This window comes from Macaca nemestrina, chromosome 3 (assembly GCF_043159975.1).
Source record: "Macaca nemestrina isolate mMacNem1 chromosome 3, mMacNem.hap1, whole genome shotgun sequence".
NCBI lineage: Eukaryota > Metazoa > Chordata > Mammalia > Primates > Cercopithecidae > Macaca > Macaca nemestrina.
The window spans coordinates 67,122,739-67,147,153 of record NC_092127.1 but is presented as its reverse complement, the minus strand read 5'-3'; the positions used below and the strand labels follow the sequence as shown (position 1 = coordinate 67,147,153).

Genomic DNA, 24,415 nt, shown 5'->3' with positions numbered 1-24,415 from the left:
GCCCACACTTAGGTGATAGCTCTAATTCATGCAATTAACGCCTTCTGTATGAAACAGATTTTCCTCCTTTCTTTAAGGGGGTGGGGATACAAAAGTAACTCATGAAAATTTTCTCTTTGTCATAAAACTGCACTGAACATGTGAGTAGCATATTGTGGTGGACAAGAGCAAGAATAAATAGATGAAAAGAATAAATGTTTAGATTTGTTGATTAAACAGGAAGTATATTGGTTTCCTGTTTCAGAATGGTTTTACCTTTTTATCCACACAATGAGCTAATTGTATACAATAAGATAGATTGCTTCTTACATGTCAGCTAGAGAAATACTAAGATTAGAATACATAAAATGCTTATTGAGCTTGAGGTACTATTTTACGCTGTTTTAATTTTAAAATGTTTATATATCTGTTTAAGTGTTTTAATGTCTATTGTACGTTTTTTAAAGGGTGCAATTGTTAAATACTCAGAAAAAGGTTTGCATTCAAGAATACTGATGCTAGTTTTATAATAGACTTTGTATGTGTTATGTGTAAACCAGTCCATGTTTCTCATTTTTATGTCTTTACCTCTTTAATGGATTTTTATTTATTCTCTAAATCACCTGGGACACTATGAATGTAACCATAATAGTTATGATCTTTTTTTTAGTCAGATTGGGATATTTAGGGTAGGAGTTCATTCATCCTCAGTAGCATGCACAAACTGTCTGAACAATTGTATGGGTATATACTTGTAATTTAACCTGGGGACACTTGAGGAGATCCTCTCTCAGAGAGAGTCCTTGTAAAGCTTCCATTCTACTGCCTTATTTATTTCTTACCCGACCTTTTTTTTTTTTAAAGATGGTATTGTCTGTGTTTTTGTTTGTTTGTTTAAGACAATATTGTCTGGTATTTAAACAGACATTTATCTAGCACCTATAATGCCTTCAGGTATATAGAAAGAGAGAAAAGAGAACAGTGTACAGGCAGGCATTTAGTCTAATTTAAGTCTTACAAACTTGTGAAGTGATGGCTCCTATTTTGCAGATTAGAAAACTGAGGCTCAGAGAAGTTAAGTAATTTGCTCTAGGTCACTCAGCCCTTATTGCCAGTAAGGGGCAGAACAAGGATTTGAAAAGAGAATGCTCTGACTCCAAAAATCCACTCTCTTACCATTTGTATTTTCTCAAAGAACCTGATTTGTAATAGGGAAGATATATGCATACACAAGTGTAGTCCTGGGTGATAAGTGATTGCTGCCCCAAGGGAGGTGGATATAAGGAATTTCGAATAAGGAACAATTAATTTAAACTGGATTTTGAGGAGGGTGCATAGGCAGGAATGATTAAAGCAGTCTAAGGAACAGTCAATTGTAATCTTTTACAAAGAACAGAGAAAAATGGTTCAATAAGTTTTCTATGCATTAGGTAATGTTCAGAGAATATAAAACAAAAATAAAGATTGTAGTCCCTCAAGTAGAAAAAAAATGAAGAAAAGGTCAGATTAGGGCCAAATCTCATAAACTCTTTATTACGAAAAAATGCAAAATGTCTCTCCACATTTCAGATCAAAATCACATTAACACTGTTATAAGGGGAAGGCTATTTGGTAGTTGTGTGTCATTTATTTAATATAATAAAGTACAGCTTTATTATACTTGTTTTGCTTCTCTAAAGAGTTTCAGTGTCTAATCCCAGCATCATCACTCAGGCCTTTACCCTTCCAGAATGGAAGAATTCAGGCCCACACATTTTCCTATGTGGGGGCTTTTCCAATGAGGTCTTTGATGTTCTCCAGTCTTGATATTTATATTTCTCTGGCTATTTCCATTAGAGAATGAGGCAATATATGGCTATATTTCTGGGACCCTGTAGAAAACTGAGTTCTTAGACCCCTAGTATATCTCTACTAATGCACAGTAGGCACCATTATAGAAGTTGGCTTTTTCATTTCTTTCTTGAAATACTTGGGGGAAAAACTACATTCACTGTGACATACTTTCGCTTTCTCACATCTGACATATCAGCTGGCTTTCCTGGTTATAGTGGCAATAGTCAGTAGTAGACTGCTAACTACCACGTGTGTCATACCTCCTGCTTCTCCTTTTACTATGCAGAATTTTACTATTAAACAAGAAGCTATTTTTAGTTGCTTAGTATTGTTTGTGACAGCCTCTTAGACTCAAGAGTGGCCCAAGTCCTTTCAAAAGGGCAGCCCCTGTCCCTGAAGCTGCCTACCTAAGAGGTTGCTCAATGTGTTGCACATATTGTCAGTCCATCAAAGCTGACTTTCAAGGAGTCTGCTTCCCATAAATTTCTTCTTACCCTCTTTCACAGTTTTGTAAAACTTTAATTTGGTCTGTAGCTTGATGCCTATGTTAATTCATCTCTTGTCCGTTTCTATAAAGGCCTCTTGGTGCTTCAAGATTCAGTTTTGTTCCTTTCAAATTAGGAATATATTGTTGGACAATTTCCATACCATCCAGAGATAATTCAGCTAGAAGCTCTGTGTTTCCTAGGAAAATCTGAATGACCTCGGACATAGGTTGGTGATGCATTTGTCTTTATCAGCCCTATGGCCCTCCGTAATGAAATACCACTTTTGTAAATCTGTTTATGATCACAGTTATGTCTCTGTGGTGTGTGCTCTTCCATGTGGCAAATTTTAGTAATGTTCACAACCTTTTGGGATTGAAGAATTATTTCCCTGGTACTTTCAATTTTGCAAAGTATTTTCAAATTTATTGTCTCACATAGTCACATTTTACTGATAAGAAATTTGACATTGACAGAGGTTAAAGTGGCTTACCCAAGATCACATTCTTAATTAGTGTGAAGTTAGAGCAAAAACTCAAAGCCTCCCTGACCCCTCATAATCTCATCTTTTTCCAGTGTAAAATAGTGATGCTAAATTCTGGACCCATTAGGCTACATAGAGTAGGATGAATGATATTGTGCCCACTATTCCATCTCACTTCACTCTATCAGTGGCAGCTGATGATTCAGGGAAGGCATCATCCATCTTCACCTAAACAACCCTTTGAGTAGCCTTAGGACTTCTAAGAACTTGGAGCAGCTGAATTCACACAGAGCTACAAATGCTGAGCTTTGCTCATGTTTTTGAATCTCTTTCTGGGGTCTTTTAAAAACACCAGAACACTTGATGTTTTCTAACATTTCTCAATATCTGAAGTTAGACAATGATTGTATCCACTGTGGATTTAAGCTGCACTGTGCTTTTCAGAGTGCAGTGTTATAAGGCTAACATGGAAATACCACACTAAGCAGTTGTCTGCATTGGCAGCCAAGAGATACCTTACTACTTACATGTGATGAGAAGGGAAGAATCTTCAAAACCTTTGGAAATTTACTTTTTGTGTAAATATGAGACCCCTATGACAAGTCACACAGCAGTTACTAGAGGTAGAATATGATAGTCTTCTGACAGTAACAGTATTGGATTTGCAAAGCACTTCAAGTTTATAAAGCACATTCACAACTATTTATCTCATTTCACATCTTTTAATTTACCACAAAATAGTTAAGGAGAGAAACGTGTGTTTCATATGGCTAGTATGTTTTTTCTTCGTACATTAAGAATTAAGCCTTACAACTGATAAATACTAGCTTTCTCCTCTGCCAAGATAAATGGTTTTATTAAAATTTTGTGAAAATAAAGTTATTTATATCTGCATCTAATTGTTTTTCCTATCTTATTTCTAAGTTCTCTGTTAACAGTTTGTTCTTTTCTTCTATAGTGGCTTTGGGTGTACCATTGACAGAGAGTCTGTTGTTCGTTATTCCTAAATCGTATACATATTTTAAAGATTCTGATCTGATTTTTTTTTAATTTTAAAATTTATAACATTGTCTAGTTAGGAAATAATACGTATTGATTATAGAAAATGTGGGTGATACACAGAATCTAAAAAAAAAATCAAAAAACAAAAATCAACTGTAATCTAATCTGCTAGAGATAACCATTGTTAACATATTTCATTTCACACTTCTACAGATCAAGGGTGAACAATTTACTATAAAAAACAATAATGCTAGAGAATAGGAGGAAGTCAAGCAAATCAACACATCTATAGGACCCATTCATGTAACCCATGGATATAAGGGGAGGGGCCAGCCTCTGCAAATGAGATGCATCTATAGTTCTCGTTACTGGGAAGAGAGGGAAAGCTTTCCATCACCTCATGGTAACTGTGCATTTTTACTGGTAGAGCTTCTAGAAGTTGTTACATAGGTGGCTAATTTTAGAGTCATTTGCCTCATATATAATATTTTTAAATGTGTGAATATGCACCTCATTCTTAATTCTCTTCTCTGTCCTTGACCTGTATCAGGCTAGTCCCACAGTATTGGACAAACAGCTCTGGACTTCTCACTGGATGATATTAGGATTCCTATAGAGTTCATTTCACCTCTTAGCCCAAGTTTGTTGGCAGACTAACCCGCACAGCCTTCTGTCCCTTATAGGGTTGGATCTTCTGTTTCCTATAGTTTAGACTAATAGGGTAGACTATACTTGGATTATCTGACATCATTTCTCAATGAGGATAACTTGGGAGTATAGCTTACAACTTGTAAGAGCTGAGGTAATATAATGCTTTCCTGCCAGCAGTCCCTGCACTCTAGAATAGAGAACAACCAATTAATCAGAAAAAAAAAAAAAAAAGAAAGAACAAGCTCCACATTCATCCCAGGCTTATCTAAGTCCATTGGTACAGGGGCAGCTATGAGATACTGAATTACTTTGGAACTTCCTAAATACCTAACTCTCTTTAGTCCCAAAGATGTTTTTTTAAAAGTTACCCCCTTATTCCTGCTGTAGAGAATGCTGATTTCCTCTTAATATCTATCCCTCCTTTCTACTTATAATAAGAATCCTGATTTTTAGCTGGACATATTGCTGCTCCCCAGTAAAGACCATATTCTCTGTAGTTTCACTTGGCAGTGAGGTGTGGCCCTGCAGATTTAATGGCTAGAGCTCTAGTGGCTTTTCAGTACCTTGAGGACAGGGGACTGTTCTGGGGATGGTAGGGCTGAGAGCTGGGATACAGATAAATTCGGTGAGCTGCCAAATCAACTCTGATTGCCTAGTTTTGAATTATTTTATGTGAGAGAAACAAGCATACCTTATTTAAGCCACTGTTATTTTGGGTTTCTCATATGCAACTAACAGCACTCTGAGTATATTGTGCCAAAATAATTTTTAGAAAGTTCTATTTGTATTGTAAATGCAAAATAAGGAGCCTTATTAAATATGATTATGGGCTATGGGAGATACAAAATGTGTAGCTATAGTTTACAGAATTTTATATTTGAGTAAGAAAAACAGACATATATGCAATGCTCCAATGTAAGACAGTGACTATAAGGGATTGGATGAGGAGTTAATTCTCAAGTGTAAGATACATTTATGGCCAATTGGTTTTTAACAAGGGTGCCAAGACGATTCAATGGGAGAAGAAAAGTCTTTTCAACAGTTGATGCTTGGGATAACTGGATATCTACATGCAAAAGTGTGAGGTTGGACCCTTACTTTATACCGTATACAAACATTAACTCAAAATGAATCACAGACCTAAGTGTAAGAGCTAAAATTATATAAAATTATATTAGGTTGGAAAAAACTGCAATACTTTTGTACCAACCTAATAAAACTTTTACAATAAAACATATAAGCAAATATTCTTGACCTTGAATGAGGCGATGACTACTTAGATATGTCACCAAAAGCAAAACTAACAAAAGAAAAATAAATTGGAGCTCATCAAAGTTAGAAACTTTTATACTTCAAAGGACACCATGAAGAAAGATAATCCCAGAGTGGGAGAAAATATTTGCAAATCATGTATTTTATATGAGGTTTGTATTCAGAACATACAAATAATTCTTGCAACTTAACAGTAAAAATACAAATAGCCCAATTTAAAAATGACCAAACAATTTGAACAGACATTTCTCCAAAAAAGATGTGCATATGACCAAAAAGCACATGAAAAGATGCTCAACATTGTTAATAGTTAGGGAAAACCGAACCAAAACCACAATGAGATGCCTCTTCACACCCATTAGAATAACTAAAATAATAACACATTTTTAAAAGGACAATAACAAATATTGATAAAAATATGAAAAAAATTAGAACCATCATGCATTGCTGGTGGAAATGTAAAATAGTATAGCTGCTTTGGAAACATTGGCAATTCCTCAAAATATTAAACATAGAATTACCATGTGACCCAGCAATTCCACTCCTGGTTATATACCCAAGAGAAATGAGAACATATCTGCACACAAAGACTTGTACACAAATATTCATAGCAGCATTATTCATAAAAATCAAAAAGTGGAAGCAACCCAAGTGTCCAACAACTGATATTGGATAAATTAAATGTGGTATATCCATACAATGGAATCTTATTTAACAATAAAAATTGAAATACTGTTACATTCTACAACATGGGTGAACATTGAAAATATTATGCTAAGTGAAAGAAGCAATCACAACAGGTCAAATATTGTATGATTCCATTTATATGAAATGTCCTGAATAAACATATGCATAGTGACAGAAAGCAGATTCGTGGTTTCCAGGGGCTGCAGGGAAGGGAGAATGGAGAGTGACTGCTAATGAGTATGAGGTTTCTTTTTTGGATGATGAAAATGTTCTGAAATTAGATAGTGGTGATGGTTGTAAAACTCTTGTGAATATATAAAAACCACTGAACTTTACACTATGGTATGTAAATTATATATCAAAGCTGCTAAAAAATAATTCCTAGCTTCACAATTGTGGTTGAAACAGATGCAGTATGATTTTGGTTTTTGACCATACTGAATAATGTCCCAGAATGAAACTAAATTTATCTCTAAGAATTGGGTATATAACCAGTGTATGTAAAACAAGTATAAAGAAAATGAAATGAACAAGTTAAAATTTTAAATTGTCTCTATTGTTAAATCGTAAAATATACTATATGGTATTCAATCACTATTCTCATTGCTGATTATTGTCACCTAATTAAGTCCCAAATATCAAAAAAGTGGTAATACATTTTCTTTGATTATTAAATGACATATTTTAATACATCAGTATATGTAAATGTTTGAAAAATAAGTATATTAATAAACACTGCAGAAATATGGGAATAATTCAAGAAAACCTGGAAGCTAAAATATGGTATATGATGTTTATAAACAACCAGACCTAACTTTAGGTAACAAGTACACCTGTTCTTGTAGCCAAATGTTTGACTACTCCAACCCTTAACTGGTGTACTAAGCAGCAGAACACTTTATGAAAAGCAGAAACCCGTAGGTCAGAAGATGCAGATTGTGACTTAAATGTATTTAGCCCTCATAATGTTTGTTTCATATTTTAAGCCAACATTTAAAAATTGATAGAGGATGCAGATTGTGACTTAAATGTACTTAGCCCTCATAGTGTTTATTTGTTTTGTATTTTAATTAATACAACATTTTAAAATTTTATCATTTAACTTAAAAGTCTGGATTGGAGCTTGTGTTTAGAGTTTAAACTCTCAAGATAAGCAAAAACAAAAAAAAAACAAAAAAAAACACCTCTGAAGACATGGCAGCACTGGTAGTCATTTGCTGAAGCTGGAAGCTACTCCCTCCTTAAATACCCTCATGCAGTGGTTACCAGTGCTCTTCCAACTGGCCACTTTGCTCATTATATCATGTGATGTAGTTTGGCTGTGTCCCCACCCAGATATCATCTTAAATTGTAGCTCCCATAATCCCCATAAGTCATGGGAGGGACCCAGTGGGAAGTAATTGAATCATGGGGGTGGGTTTTTCCTGTGCTGTTCTGGTGATAGTGTATAAGTCTCACCATATCTGATGGTTTTATAAAGGGCAGTTCCCCTGCACACATTGTCTTGCCTACTTCCATGTAAGATGTTCCTTTGCCCCTTGCCTTCTGCCATAATTGTGAGGTCTCCCCAGGCATGTGGAACTGTGAGTCCATTAAACCTCTTTTTCTTTATAAATTACCCAGTCTCGGGCATGTCTTTATTAGCAGTGTGAGAACAGACTAATACACCATGGATCTAGCTTTGTAGACATTTGAGTTTGCAGTCCTAAACCTAGGGAGAAGTCTAACCTGCTTTGTGACCTTAGGCATGATGCTTCCTATTTATAAGTCTTATTTAGCTTCTATTAAATGGGTCAAAGAATACCTGTCCTTCCTCTGTTCCTCATAGTACTGTTATAAAGATTTAACAAAATGATGTATTGAATGTACTTTTACAACTAAGAAGTCCTTACTTTTGGTCTTCTCTGTGAAATGTATGATGTCAGTCTGACCATTGAACCAAAGAGATTATTTTTCCCTCAGCTTTATGGAAGTACAATAAAAAATAAATAAAAACTGTATTTAAGGTATACAACTTGATGTTTTGATATATGTGTACATTGTGAAATAATTGCCAAAATCAAACTACAGGCATACCTCATTTTATGGAGCTTTGACTTTTTGCACTACACAGACATTGCTTTTTTGTTGTTCTCTCTTTTAATAAATGAAAGGGCCAGGCGTGGTGGCTCATGCCTGTAATCCCAGCACTTTGGGAGGCCGAGGCGGGCAGATCACAAGGTCGGGAGATCGAGACCATACTGACTAACACGGTGAGACCCTGTCTCTACTAAAAATACAAAAAATTAGCCGGGCGTGGTGGCGGGCACCTGTAGTCCCAGTTACTCGGGAGGCTGAAGCAGGAGAATGGTGTGAACCTGGGAAGCGGAGCTTGCTGTGAGCCGAGATCACGCCACTGCACTCCAGCCTGGGCGACAGAGCGAGACTCCGTCTCAAAAAAAAAAAAAAAAAAAAAAAAAAAAAAAAAAAACCCGAAAGGTTTGTGGTAATTCTGTATGGAGCAAATCTAGCAGCACCATTTCGCTAATGGCATGGGCACATTTTGTGCCTCTGTCACATTTTGTTCTCACACAATTTTTCAAACTTTTTCATTATTATTATTCTGTTATAGTGCTCTGTGATTAGTGATCTTTGATGTTATTGTTGTAATTATTTTTGAGTCCCAGAAACTATCATGATATAAGACCACAAATTTATCGATATATGTTGTGTGTATTCTGACTATTCCACTGACTGGCCATTCCCCTATCTCTCTCCCTTTCCCCAGGCCTTCCTATTCCCAAAACACAACAATATTGAAATTGGACCAACTAGTGATTGGACCAACCTACAATGGGTTCTAAGTGTTCAAGTGAAAGGAGGAGTCACATGGCTCTCACTTTAATAAAAAACTAGGAATGATTAAACTTAGTGAGGAAGTCATGTTGAAAACCAAGGTAGGCTAGAAGCTAGGCCTCTTGTGCCAAACAGCCAAGTTGTAAATGCGAAGGAAAAGTTCTTAAAGGAAATTTAAAATGCTAATCCAATGAACACACGAATAATAAGAGAGCAAAACAGCCTTATTATTGATATGGAGAATGTCTGAGTGGTCTGGATAGAAGATCAAACCAGCCACAACATTTCCTTAAGTCAGTGCCTAAGTCAGAGCAAGAACTTAACTCGTTCAGTGCTGTTAAGGCTGAGAGGTGAGGATGTTGCAGAAGAAAAGTTAGAAGCTAGGAGATGTTGGCTCATGAGGTTTAAGGAAAGAAGCTGTCTCCATGACATAAAAGTGCAAGTTGAAGCAGCAAATGCTGATGTAGAAGCTGCAGCAAGTTATCCAGAGATCTAGCTAAGTTAGTTGATGAAAGTAGTTAACACTAAACAACAGATTTTCAACATAGACAAAACAGCCTTCTATGGAAGTAGATGCCATCTAGGACTTTCATAGCTAGAGAAGAGAAGTCGATGTCTAGCTTCAAATCTTCAAAGGACAAGCTGACCCTCTTGTTAGGACCTAATGCAGCTGGTGACTTTAAGTGGAAGTCGATGCTCATTTACGATTCTGAAAATACTAGGACCCTTAAATCTACTGTGCTCTATCAATGGAACAACACAGCTTGGATGACAGCACATTTTTTTCTAGCATGGCTGACTGAATATTTTAAGCTGACTGTTGAGACCTACTACTCAGGAGAAAAGACTTCTTTCAAAATACTACTGCTCATTGACAGTGCATCTAGTCATTCAAGAGCCCTGATGGAGGGATTAACTTTTTTTTAAATGCCTACTAACACAACATTTGTTCTGCAGCTCATGGATCAAGGAGTAATTTTGACTCTCAAGTCTTATAATTTAAGAAAGACATTTTGTAAGACTATAGCTGCCATAGACAGTGATTCCTCCAATGGATCTTGGCAAAGTAAGTTGAAAACCTTCTGGAAAAGATTCATCATTCTAGATGTCATTAATTAAGAACATTTTGATTCATGAGAGGAAGTCAAAATATCAACATTACTAGGATTTTGGAAGAAGTTGGTTCCAATTCCCATGGATGACCTTGAGGGATTCAAGTCTACAATAGAGGAAGTAACTGCTTTCTCCACTATAGTCTTGAATAGAGAGTTGAGATGGAAATAGCAAGAGAACTAGAATAAAAGTGGTGGACGCCTGTTATCCCAGCTACTTGGGAGGCTGAAGCAGGAGAATCGCTTGAACCCAGGAAGAGGAGGTTGCAGTGAGCTGAGATGGTGTCACTGCACTCCAGCCTGGGTGATAGAGCGAGACTCCATCTCAAATAAATAAATAAAAATAAATAAGTAAATAAAAGTGGAGCCTGAAGATGGGACTGAATTGTTGCAATCTCATGATAAAATTTGAATGGACAAGGAGTTACTTTCTGTGGCGGAGCAAACAAAGTGGTTTCTTGAGATGGAATTTATTCTGAGTGAAGAAACAACGTAAACATTGTTGAAATGACAAGGATTTAAAATAATAAACTTAATGAAACTGGGGTTTGAGGAGACTGTCTCCAATTTTGGAAGACATTCTACTGTGGATAAAATATTATCAAACAGTGTCACATGCTACAGAGAACGATTTCATGAAAGGAAGAATCAATTCATGTGGCAAACATCATTATTTTCTTATTTAAGAAAATTGCCACAGCCACACCAACTGTCAGTTGTCAGTTATAGTATAAACATAACTTTTATGCACTGGAAACCAAAAAGAATTCATGTGACTCACTTTTATTGAAATGGTTACTTTGTTGTGCTCATCTAGAGCCTAATCCTAATATCTCTCAGGTATGCCTATAATTAGCATATCCATCATCTCACGTAATTGTGATTTTGTGTCTGTGTGTTGGTGGGGTGTTGGCCATGAGAATATTTAACATCTACCCTCTTAGCAAATTTCAAGTATAGAGTATTGTTAACTATAGTCATCATGCTGTACACTAGATCTCCAGAACTTATGCATCTTGCATAACTGAAACTTTATATCTTTTGACCAACATCTCCCCATTTCACCTTCTCCCCAGTCCCTGGCAACCACCATTCTATATGATGTTTCTATGAGTTTATTTTAGATTCCATACTTAAGTGAGATAATACAGTATTCCTATATCTGTGTCTGACTAATTTCATTCAGCATAATGTCCTCCAGGTTCACACATGTCACAAATAGCAGGATTTTCTTCTTTTTAAAGGCTGAATAGTGTCCATTGTGCATGTGTGTGTGTGCACCAATCACATTTTCTTTAACCATTCATTCAAAGATGGATATTTATCTTGACTATTGTGAATAATACTAAAATGAACATGAAGTGCAGATATCTCTTTCAGATCTTGATTTCATTTCCTTTCTATATATACCCAGAAGTAGGATCAGTAGGTTATGTGGTAGTTCTAGTTTTAATTTTTTGAAGAACATCCATACTGTCTTCCAAAATGGCTGTACCAATTTACATTCCCACCAACAGTGTACAAATGTTCTACTATCTCCACAACCTCACCAACACTTGTTATCTTTTGTCTTTTTGATAATAGCCATTCTAACAGGTGTGAGGTGATATCTCCTTGTGATTTTGATTTGCATTTCTCTCATGGTTAGTGATGCTGAACACCTTTTCATATACCTGTTGGCCATTTGTATATCTTCTTTGGAGAAATGTCTATTCACATCCTTTGCCCATTTTTTAATTGGGCTATTTGTTTTTTGCTATTGAGTTGTATGAATTTCTTACAAATTTTAGAAACTTACTTCTTCTTGGATATATGGTTCGCAAGTATTTCTCCCATTCCATGAATTGCCTTTTAACTCTGTTAATTATTTCCTTTGCTGTGCAGAAACTTTTTAGCTTGATGGAACACCACTTACTGATTTTTACTTTTGTTGCCTATGCTTTTGGTGTCACAGCCAAGAAAATTGTTGCTAAGACCAATTTCAAAAAACTTTTTACCCTGCTTTTTTCTAGTAGCTTTACAGGTTCAGATCTTATATTTAAGTCTTTAATCCATTTTAAGTTTATTTTTATGTATGGTGTCAGATAAAGACCCAATTTCATTTTTCTGTGGATATCCAGTTTTCTCTATACCATTTGTTTATTTATTTTTAACTCCTGTTTTCAGTTCAAGAGTTCATGTGCAGGTTTGTTATATAGATAAATTGCATGTCATGGGGATTATGGTGTACAGATTATCACCCAGGTAATAAACATAGTGTCCAATAGGTAGTTTTTCAGTCCTCTCTCTCCTCCCACCCTCCACTCTCAAGTAGGCCCCAGTGTCTCTTATTCTCTTCTTTGTGTCTATTCATTCTGAATAACTCACTTATAAGTGAAAACATGGTATTTGGTTTTCTGTTTCTGTATTAGTTCACTTAGGATAATGGTCTCCAGCTCTATCTATGTCACTGTAAAGAGCATGATCTCATTCTTTTTTATGGCTGCATAGTATTCTATGGTTCAACACCATTTATTAAAAAGGCTATCATTTCTCCATCATGTGTTCTTGGTACTCTTGGTGACAATCAGTTGACCATAAGTGAATGGATTCATGTCTGGTCCCTCTATTCAGTTTCATTGATCTATATATCTATTAATTATTATTTCAGTATTATACTGTTTTGACTACTGTAACTTTGTAATATATTTTGAAATCTGGATGTGTGATGCCTCCATCTTTCTTTTTCTTGTTCAAGGTTGCTTTGGCAATTCAGGGTTCTTTTTGTGGTTCCATATGAATTTTCTACTTTTTTTCTATTTCTGTAAATAATATTGAAATTTTGATAGGGATTTCATTAAATCTGCAAACTGCTTTGGGTAGTGTAGACATTTTAACAATATTAATTCTTCCAGTCCATGAACACAGGATGTCTTTCTATTCATTTCTTCTTCATTATCTCATCAATGTTGTATAGTTTTCAGTGTACACATCTCTCACTTCCTTGGCTAAATTTACTCCTATTTTATATATCTATGTATTTATTTCTGGTGCTATTATAAATAAGATTATTTCCTTAATTTCCTTTTTCCATCATTTGTTGGTGGTATAGGAACACAACTGAGTTTTGTATGTTGATTTGTATATTGCAGCATAGTTCCAACAGCATTTTTTGAGTAGTATTTAGCATTTTCTACATCTACTAGAAATACTACTTCTAGATATAGATTATATCATCTACAAACAGAGATACTTTTACTTCTTCTTTCCAAATTTAATGGCTTTTATTTCTTTGTATTGCTTTATTGCTCTGACTAGGACTTCTAGTACCAGATTGAAGAGGTGAGAGTAGTCATCCTTGCCTTGTTACACATTATTGATTATGATATTAGCTGTGGGCTTTTCATGTATGGCTTTATTGTGTTGAGGTAAGTTCCTTCTGTACCTAATTTATTGAGAGTTTTTATCATGAAGGGGTGTTAATTTTTGCCAAATGCTTTTTCTGCTTTTATTGAGATGATCATGGGATTTTCATTCTTTAATCTGTTAGTGTGGTATATCACATTGATTGATTTGCAAATGCTGAACCATCCTTTCATTCCCGGGATAAATTTTGCTTGGTCATTGTACATAAACTGTGTCATTTTATTATTTCCTTATATCTGCTAACTTTGGGCATACTTTGTTCTTTTTTTTGTTGTTGTTGTAGTTCTTTGAAGTATAACATTAGGTTGTTTATTTGAGATCTTTCTTCTTCTTCTTCTTCTTTTTTTTTTTTTTTTAAACAGAGTCTCACTTTGTCACTCAGGCTGGAGTACAGTGGCATGATCTCGGCTAACTGCAGCCTCCCACTCCCAGGTTCAAGTGATTCTCCTGCCCCACCCTCCTGCATAGCTGGGATTACAAGCCCCCATCAGCCACCATGTCTGGCTAATTTTTGTATTTTTAGTAGAGACACGGTTTCGTCATGTTGGCCAGGCTGGTCACGAACTCCTGACCTCAAGTGATCCACCCACCTGGGCCTCCCAAAGTGCTGGGATTACAAGCATGAGCCAGTGTGCCTGGCCTTTTCTTCACTTTTTGATGTAGGCATTTATCTCCCAAAGTGCTGGGATTTCAGGTGTGAGCCACTGTGCCTGGCCTTTTCTTCATTTTTTGATGTAGGCATTTATTTCTATAAACTTCTCTCTTCTTACTGTTTTTGTTCTGTCCTATAAGTTTTGATATGCATGTTTTTGTCTTCATTTTTCTCAAGATTTTTATAATTTCCCTTTGATTTCTTCATTGACCCACAATGGTTATTCAAAAGTGTATTGTTTAATTAGTATGTATTTGTGAGTTTTACCATTTTCCCTTTGTTATAGATTTCTACTTTCATTCCATTGTGGTCAGAAAAGAAACTTGGGATGATTTCAATCTTCTTAATTTGTTAAGACTTGTTTTGTGACCTAACGAGTGATCTTTCCTGGAGAATGTTTCATGTGCGTTTGAGAAGACTGCATGCTGCTGCAGTGGTTCTGTATATGTCTATTAGGTTGATTTGGGCTATAGTACTGTTCCAGTCTAATGTTTCCTATTTATTTTTTTATCTGGATGACCTATTGATTATTGAAAGTGGGTACTGAAGTCTCTTACTATTATTTTATTGCTGTCTGTTTCTCCCGTCCTGTCAATTTTTAAATATATATTTAGGTGCTCTGATGATGTTAGGTGCATATATATATTTACAATTATTATAAGCTCTTGATGAATTGACACACTTATTGTTATGTAATGACCTTTTCCTGTCTCTTATAACCTCTTTTTACTTAAAAAGTCTATTTTGGGCTGGACATGGTGGCTCACACCTGTAATCCCAGCATTTTGGGAGGCCGAGGTGGTGGATCACCTGGAGTCAGTAGTTCAAGACCAGGCTGACCAACATAGTGAAACCCTGTCTCTACTAAAAATACAAAAATTAGCTGAGCATGATGGTGGGCACCTGTAATCTCAGCTACTCAGGAGGCTGAGGCAGGAGAATCACTTGAACCCAGGAGGCAGAGATTGCAGTGAGTTGAGATTGTGCCATAGCACTCCAGCCTAGGCGACAGAGTGAGACTCCATCTCAAAAAATAAATAAATAAAACAAATTTTTAAAAATTAAGTCTATTTTGTCTGATGTAAGTACAGCTACCTTTGTTTGCTTTTGGTTACCATTTGCATGGTATATCTTTTTTCATCTCTTTACTCTCAGCCTATATGTCTATAAATCTAAAATGAGTCTCTTACAGGCAGGATATAGTTGGATTTTTTTTTTTAATTTATGTAGCCACTATGTGTCTTTTGATTGGTGAATTTAATCTGTTTGCATTTAAAGTAATTACATATTGGTAAGGACTTTCTACTGCCATTAGTAGTTTTCTGGCTGTTTTATAGTTCCTTTGTTCCATTCTTTTACTCTTCCTGTTATCCTTTGTGATTTTGTGATTTTTTTTTATAGTGGTATGCTTTGATTCCTTTCACTTTATCTTTTGTGTATTTACTACAGGTTTTTTTTTTTTGTTTTATTTGGGATTACTTACTGTGAGGTTTATGATTATATAAAACACTTTATAACAGTCTATTTTAAGCCAATAACCACTTAACTTTGACCACAAACAAAAACTACACTTTAACTTCTCCTCTCCCAACATCTTATGTACATTTTTTAATTTTATGTATCTTATTTACATCTTTTAATATTATGTATCCATTACCAAATTATTGTAGCTATATTTTAACATTTATAATAGAGTTAAAAAGTATTTACACACCATCATTACAGCATTAGAATATTCTAAATTTGGCTGTATTCTAACCTTCACAGTGAGTTTTATACTTCTATATGTTTTCACGTTGTTAGTTAACATCTTTTCATTTAAGATTGAAGAATTTCCATTAGTACTTCTGGTAAAGCAGATCTAAAAGTATCAAATCACATTATAAAAGAATTCCTTTGGGTGCCTTTAGCATGAGTGTCCTTATAAGACCTTACAGATCAGCTGAGTTATCTATATTTATGGAAGAAGAAATATGCATATGTGCAATTGAGCTTCATGCCCCTTCGTGAGTGGCATGCCCCTTCAACTAGCCTGATTCACAGGTGGAGTTTTCAGTCCTTTGACATCAAAAGGTGAAGCAAAGGACATGAAAGCCCTCCCTGGGCATCCTCTATAGACAGGCCAGAACCACTCTGTGGTCAGTAGTCTCTTATCAGGAAGGAATGCTGGTTTGCTGCTGTGTCAAAACCAAAAAAGGAAGGGGGCAGTGTCAGGACAGTGAAGTCTTTTCAAAGGACTGGTTTCTGTTTAACCACAGGGAAGAGAGGCTAATGGTGGTGAGCGAGGAAGGAGGTATAATGAGATGTGTCTGACCTCCCATTCTGTCATGGTTAGAAATTTAGTTTTTAAGGTTTCTCTGGGGTCCCCTTGGTGAAGAGGTGGGGCATTCAGTCAGCTGGGGGGCTTGGAATTTTATTTTTATTTCTCAGGTGTCTAAATCTCTCTGGTGTGCCATGAGTTTGTGGCTTTATCTTTTTTTTTTTTTTCCTAATTAGATCTCATACTGATTTAAAATTGGGAAGAATGTTTCTTTTTCTGAGAAAGTGAATCTCTCTGAGGAGGAACCCTTAGGTAAGGGGAATTGAGTTTGCTCCCAAGCTCACTAATGCCAATTCCCCACCAACCCCCAGCCTTCCTGTTGTCTATCTGGAAAAATAGAAGAAATATTAAGTTGAATAATTTGGATTGAATAGTAAAGTAAAATTTGAGACAGTGGGAGAATAACCATTTTCGACTTACTTTAATAAATTTAAGGCTTTTCCTACTGTTTCTAGTTACTGACTTATTTATGACATGGATACTAATTTTAAGCCCAATTTATATGGTCAAGCAACACTAAAATCCAGGGGAATGGTTAGGGGATGAATATTTGGAGAAATGTAAAAGATTTTTAATACAGTGATTTTCTTGCTAAAATGCTACAAGACACTCAGATAAAAGTGGATAATAAAAGATTTCTTTACCTATTTTGAAGAAATGGAGATAGCATTTCAACCTGGAAATAGACTATTCCACAGAAATGGGAAAGTCATAAATAAAATTTATCTCTGTAGCTGTCATTCTTGTGGGTAACTGCAGGCTTACATAACTTGAGTAATCAATTTAAAAATAGGTGTTTCTCAATAATGTCAATTCAGCCTTAAATTAACCATTACTTCCCTAATCCATGAATCCAGTCTTATAGTCCCAATCTGGAATTTGTCTTTTAGGAAATTAAAAATAATTTCCATAATATTTAAAGTATAAACTCCCTGAATCATAAGAACAGAAAGTGAAATGTATATTTATACTAGGACAGATAAGGTTTGAATTTCACAATTACAGTTACCATTTAATGTGACATAGAGTCCATTCCGTAACTTTGTACTTTATATTAATCTATATTGCTAGTTTTCTGGCTAAGAAGAACTGAAAGAGCTCATTTTAAAATCAGATAACTAAGTGAATGACTATTGTTTCTGTCCTGCTGAGCAAATAATAGTCAAAGGAAAACCTCTTATATAGTCATCTCATTTGTGAGCTTTCTCCTTGGGCTTACTTTTATACCTGTATAAGGTAAGTATAATTATAGAGAACCTTAGTTCTAAGAGGACAGTCTCTGATTAGTGGCCATAAGGGACTTTAGTGGCTTACATGTTTAAGCAAAATGAGAACATCAAAAATTTTTAAATGACATATACTAGTGTTATGAGTAGCCTGAAAAATTATCTTGACTACATTACAGAGCAAAAATCTGACTTAAAATAGTTAAGATTTCTCATACATTCATAACTGCCTGTTTTGGATTCCATGCAGGATTAACAATGAAGGTTGCTCCATTTTGTATTCTAATAGTTAAAATTCCTGATCAGCAAATTGCTGGGCAAGATGTCAGAGTCCTGGCATTGGAAAGTGGTTGACTCATGGGTTGGTAAGAAGAATTTACAGACAACAAACAGTACAGGTTTAAAAAGGAAAGTTTTATTAGAAAGAAAGAATGCTGCAGAAGAGTGCAGGAGGAAGCCTCAGCAAGAAAGGACTGACTACACCGGATGGATTTTCCTTAGGTGCATTTGTGGACATTAAAGTGGGAGCTTAAGGGAAACTTGGACCATACTAGCCACGTAGGTGATAATAAATTATTACATTTGTAGACATTTTGGTGCCTTAATGTCAGCAAGGGTTGCACAATGAGTTCTGGCTTGCATGCATTCTGGAGATTTATAGAAATTCTAGTTACTTATAAATGTTTTGAAAAGAGGCCTGGAACCAGATGCTGGCTTTAGATAATAGGGGAGTCTAATTACTTCTAAATTCCTCAGATGAGTTTTGTCTCCAGATGGCTTTTTGATGATCACCAAGTAATCTTTGCTCACCGCAGGAATCAGTCCCTTTCGGTTTGATATTTGTGTGACTTTGCAACTTATTGATCCTCTTTCCATCCATGGACAACTTTTGATTTCTTGTCTCCTGTCTGTGGCAGCACACAGGGATTTGGGGCCTTTGTGTGTAGACAGTCAGCTGGGAAACAAAGTCTAGAGAGTATGGCTGGACAGAAATGTAAAGTTGTACTATATTTGTTGCTAGTGAAACCTTATTTGAGCTATCTTTGGGGTGGTTGTAGATCTTGTGAGGACCACTTTGAACCTCTTTAGAGTTGCCTTGTGTATTCTTGCTTAAGTCATAATCTTGGTTAAGGCTTATTGTTTTCACTTGGGAGAATACCTTTGGTAAATAAGTTCAAAAGCCAGAAATAAGAGCTCTTTGAACTAGCTAAAATATGATGATAAGAAACCTTAAAGGGTATTTATATAAATATATACAAATTATGTGTGTCTGTGTCTGTGTATAAATATATATAAAAGGCTTTTATGCTTTTTCTCCTTTTGGATTTTGTTTGGGGAATTTTTTTCAGTTGACTGAAACCATTTTTTTTTAATTATGTGCTTGGTCCCTCCATTTGCTTCTACTCATCCCTACTCCTCTTTTAACCACACAGCGAGTTCACCTTGCCCACTGCCTAGACAAAGCTGATTTAACAAGACAGGGGAATTGCAATACAGAAAAAGTAATTCTCGCAGAGCTGGCTGTGCGAGAGACCAGAGTTGTATTATTGCTCAAATCAATCTCTCCAAGCATTCAGGGATTAGAGTTTTTAAAGATAATTTGGTGTGTTGGGTAGTGGGGGCAGTGGATCAGGAATGCTAATTCGTTGGGTTGAAGATGAAATTATAGGAAGTCAAAGTTGTCCTCTTGACCCCACCATCCTGGGTGGGAGCCACAGGATCAGATGAGCCAGTTTATCAATCTAGGTGGTGCCAGCTAGTCCATCAAGTGCAGAGTCTGCAAAATATCTCAAGCACTGATCTTAGTGTCCCAGGAGCAACTTGGGGAGGGTCAGAATCTTGTTGCTTCGAGCTGCATGACTCCTAAACCATAATTTCTAATCTTGTGGCTAATTTGTTAGTCCTACAAATGCAGTCTAGTCCCCAGGAAAGACAGGGATTTGTTTTGGGAAAGGGCTGTTATCATTTTTGTTTCAAAACTAAGTTTCTCCCAAAGTTAATTCTGACTACACGCAGGAGTGAACAAGGACAGCTTGGAGGTTAGAAGCAAGATGGAGTTAGTTAGGTCAGGTCTCTTTCACTGCCTTAGTTACAATTTTGCAGTAGTGGTGTCAGTCCCTCCCTTTGAGTTTTATAACACCTTATTCTTACGATGTGGTCTATGAAGATGGGAAAAGGCTGACCACTGCTCTGGCTTTTTCTTCCTGGCAGGGGCCACAGTGGGAATAGGAGATGACCCCAAGGTGAGAAGAGTGGAACTGCTTTCCCAGATGTCTGAGTGTACTCAGTGTCGGCTGGGCTGAGGTTCCAAGGCTTGCATGATAAAGGCATTAGTATTCTCATCTTTAGTTTTAGTACAGCATTTAAGCAAGCAGCGTACTATCGGGTAAATAATGAGTCCTCGGATAAGGAGTGCAATTCCCAGTTTTAAAAATAAAGATTTGAAAGCATTAGTTTGGGGACTTGTAGTCCACAAAGAATTTAAGATTTAGTTCAAATTGTAGAAAATAATAAACACTCAAGAATAGGTAACAACAGTTGTACTATAGTTTTTGAAACAATTTTCTCTCTTCAGTGCCCATTTTTATTAAAGATACATCATTATAGGACAAATTTACTTGTTAAATAAGTTATATTTTTATTATGATTGAGCTGATTATTTGCATAAAGTGCAGTAGGAATAGTTTTTTTTGCCATATAGGCTCTTTTTTTAAATTGACTTTGCTGAAACTTTCTTCTGTAAGGAATCTCAAATTGTACCTTTTAGAGCCTTGAAACTGAGCCACGGATTTTCTTTGCCTGCAAATACCAGTATGAGTTGGGTGAATTTTCTTCCTCTTAATGTCCCCAAGATAACTTGGGGTTCCTGGGCCTGTCAGAAAGTGACATTCTTTACTTACCACGAGTCAGGAACCCTGAACAGGGAATGTGTAAACAAAGTATGAGGCCAACTTTCCCAAGGGACTTTTATTGGCTCTATAAGTCAACCTTGATCTTTAAAGAAAGTATGCCATTCCAGTCAAAAACTTGGTAAAATAACTAGTTTCTCCAATTGTGCCTTGTTACTAAAGACAACAGATTCTTATTGTACTCATGCAAATAACTATACTGCCATAAGTTGAGAATACTCACAAATAGTTTTCATATTAGGGAGAAATCACATAGAGAGAAAGCAATATGCTCCACATTTTCCTCCCAAGAGTATACTTTACTCAGTTGCTAAAAGTTTTAAATAGCTAAAAAGAGAAAAGTTTTCTTGACTCTGAGAAACAAAAGAATTAGCAATATTTAACACATCAGTTCTCCTTGAGAGTCCTAGAAGTTTGTTTTTTTCCTCTGTTCCAATAGCACAATTTCTAAGGTTATCAGAGACCTGCATTCAAGAGTACCCATCAGAGTCCTATATCTGATTATAAATTGCATTCTGAAAAGGATCAAAACAAGACAACAATTGTCCATGGATGACAGAAGTCTCAAGACAGCCGTAAAGATGCAATCAACAAGAAAATCTGTCATCTCTGTGACACATAACAAATTAACATAAGAATTATAGTTTTTGCTGATAACATATATTGAGACATATCAAGATTATAGGAATCTTATATAATTTCATAACACATACCAATACATATTTATGTAACTATAACCCAAAGAAAGTTAAATAACATTTTATATTTGACAATGCTCCCTTCATTATTTTAATACATCAAATAAGCCAAATGTGTCCTTTTTGGACTTGAGGACCTAATTTTTTTCTTTTTTTAACTTAACTTAGAATTTGATCTTAGAAGGTTTTACAAATATTAAAGGTTTAAAACACTGGATATCACAAAATAGAATCACACGTTATTCATTTAGCTGAAATGTTCAATTTATGGAAAAACTAAATAATACCTCTTTAGCTTTAGCCAATATGTTTACACACAGAATTTCTTTTATAAAATTAACCTTTCACAAACCTTTCACAACCTGCTCAAACCTTTTATATTCTATCTAACTTAAAACAATCCAATCCTTTAATCCTCAAAACTAGGCAAAACCCAAATTCCCATGCCTTTTTATAATCTTTTACCAAAAACACATTCTGTTTTCCTTACACTAACCTGGCATGTAAAACTGTTTCCCCGGTAGTCTTAATTACATGTAACAATGTTACTTTTAGCAACTTATATTTTTGGTAAAAATCTGGCAAGGAAATTTTATTTATGTACCAGGTGTGGAACCTAGAACACCAGAGAGAAGTGCAGATAAAGTTTGACTCTTTCCAGCATAGTTTGGGAGCATGGCTAACTCCACATGTCCCCAGGCCTTACCTCAAAGTCAAAGAAGCGGTTTATGACATTAAAGCATTTAGCAAATCTAATCTCTGACTTACTTTAAATGTCTAAATTTGTCAAATGCCTAAATATTTTCAAACGTTTACGTTTTATAGAGATTTTTATTTTACCAATAGTCTTAAAACCATCCTTATTTCCCAGAGATTGCTAAAGTCACATAAACTAAAAGGCATTAAAGTTTCTGTTTTTCTGACAAAACGTTTGATTTAAGCACTTATTATTTCTTAAGCCAATTAAACAGAGCACTTTTCTAAACATCACACACAACACATAAAAATACAGACAGAAGAAGATCCAGTAGTTGTGAGATTTTTTTCATTTGCCAATTTCTTAACTGGATTCCTGGCTTCAGGGTGGAGCCCTTCAAGCAACAGGGCCAGGACTAGGGCCCAATAAGCAGACATAGCTGAAAGGCAAAAACAGATCCCCAACATTTAGGGTTCCATTTTTATACAGGATCTTGGATCTTCCCTATAATGGGATTGCTGGGTTGAATGGTATTTCTGTCTTTACCTATTTGAGGAATCACCACACTGCTTTCCACAGTGGTTGAACTAATTTACCCTCCCACCAACAGTGTATAAATGTCTCCTTTTTGCTGCAACCTCACCAGCATCTGTTATTTTTTGACTTTTTAGTAATATCCATTCTGACTGGTGTGAGATGGTATCTCAGGGTGGGTTTGATTTGCATTTCTCTAATCAGTAATATTGAGCTTTGTTCATAGGTTTGTTTTCCACATGTATGTTTTCTTTTGAAAAGTGTCTGTTCATGTCATTTGCCCACTTTTCAATGGTTTTTTTTCCTTATAAATTTGTTTAAGTTCTTTATAAATGCTGGATATTAGACCTTTGTCAGATGCATTGTTTGCAAAAATTTTTCTCCCATTCTGTAGGTTGTCTCTTTACTCTGTTGATAGTTTCCTTGTGCTGTGCAGAAGCTCTTAAATTTAATTAGATCTCTTTTGTCAATTTTTGCTTTTGTTGCAATTGCTGTTAGTGTCTTTGTCATGAAATCTTTGCCATTTCTATGTCCAGAATGGTATTGCCTAGGTTATCTTCCAGGGTTTTCATAGTTTGGGGTTTTACATTTAAGTCTTCAATCCATCTTGAGTTGACTTTTGTATATAGTGTAAGGAAGGCTCATTTTCAATCTTCTGCATATGGCTAACCAGTTATCCCAGTATCATTTATTGAATACAGAGTCGTTTCCCCATAGCTTACTTTTGCCAGCTTTGTTGAAGATCACATGGTTGTAGGTGTGTGGCCTTATTTCTGCACTCTCTATTCTGTTTCATTGGTCTATGTCTCTGTTTTTATACCAGTATCATGCTGTTTTGGTTACCATAGCCCTGTAACATAGTTTGAAGCTGGGTAGGACAATGCCTCCTGCTTTGTTCTTTTTGCTTAGGATTTCCCTGTCTCTTCAGGTTGTTTTTTGGTTTCATGCAAACTTTAAAGTAGTTTTTCTAGTTCTGTGAAGAATGTCATTTGTAGTTTGATAGGAATATCATGGAATCTGTAAATTACTTTAGTCAGTATGGCCGTTTTAATGATTAATTCTTTCTATCCATGAGCATAGAATGTTTTCCCATTTGTTTATGTCCTCTCTGATTTCTTTGAGCAGTATTTTGTAATTCTCATTGTAGAGATCTTTCACCTTCCTGGTTAGCTGTATTCCTAGGCATTTATTCTTTTCATGGCAATTGTGAATGGGATTGTGTTTCCGATTTGGCTCTTGGCTTGACTGTTGATTTTTGTGATTTTTGTATGTTGCTAGTGATTTTTGTATGTTGATTTTGTATCCTGAAATTTTGCTGATGTTCTTTATCAGCTTAAGGAGTTTTTGGGCCAAGAATATGATTTTCTAGATATAGATTCCTGTGTCTGCAAATAGGGATAGTTTGACTTCCTCTCTTCCTATTTGGATGCCTTTATTTCTTTTGCCTGATTGTTCTGGCCAGGACTTCCAATACTATATTGAATAAGAGTGGTGAGAGAGGGCATCCTTGTCTTGTGACAGTTTTCAAGGGGAATTCTTCTGGCTTTTTCCCATTTAGTATGATATTTGCTGTGGGTTTGTTATAAAAGCTTTATTATTTTGAAGTATGTTTCTTCAGTACCCAGTTTATTGAG

The 24,415-nt window shown here is 35.6% G+C and overlaps 1 long non-coding RNA gene across 1 annotated transcript in view; it reads left to right on the top strand.

Annotated features, from left to right (window-relative positions):
- LOC105486138 (uncharacterized) overlaps positions 1 to 24,415 on the top strand; it is a 185,613-nt gene that overhangs the window by 7,812 nt on the left and 153,386 nt on the right. The gene's annotated exons all lie outside the window — the stretch shown is intronic.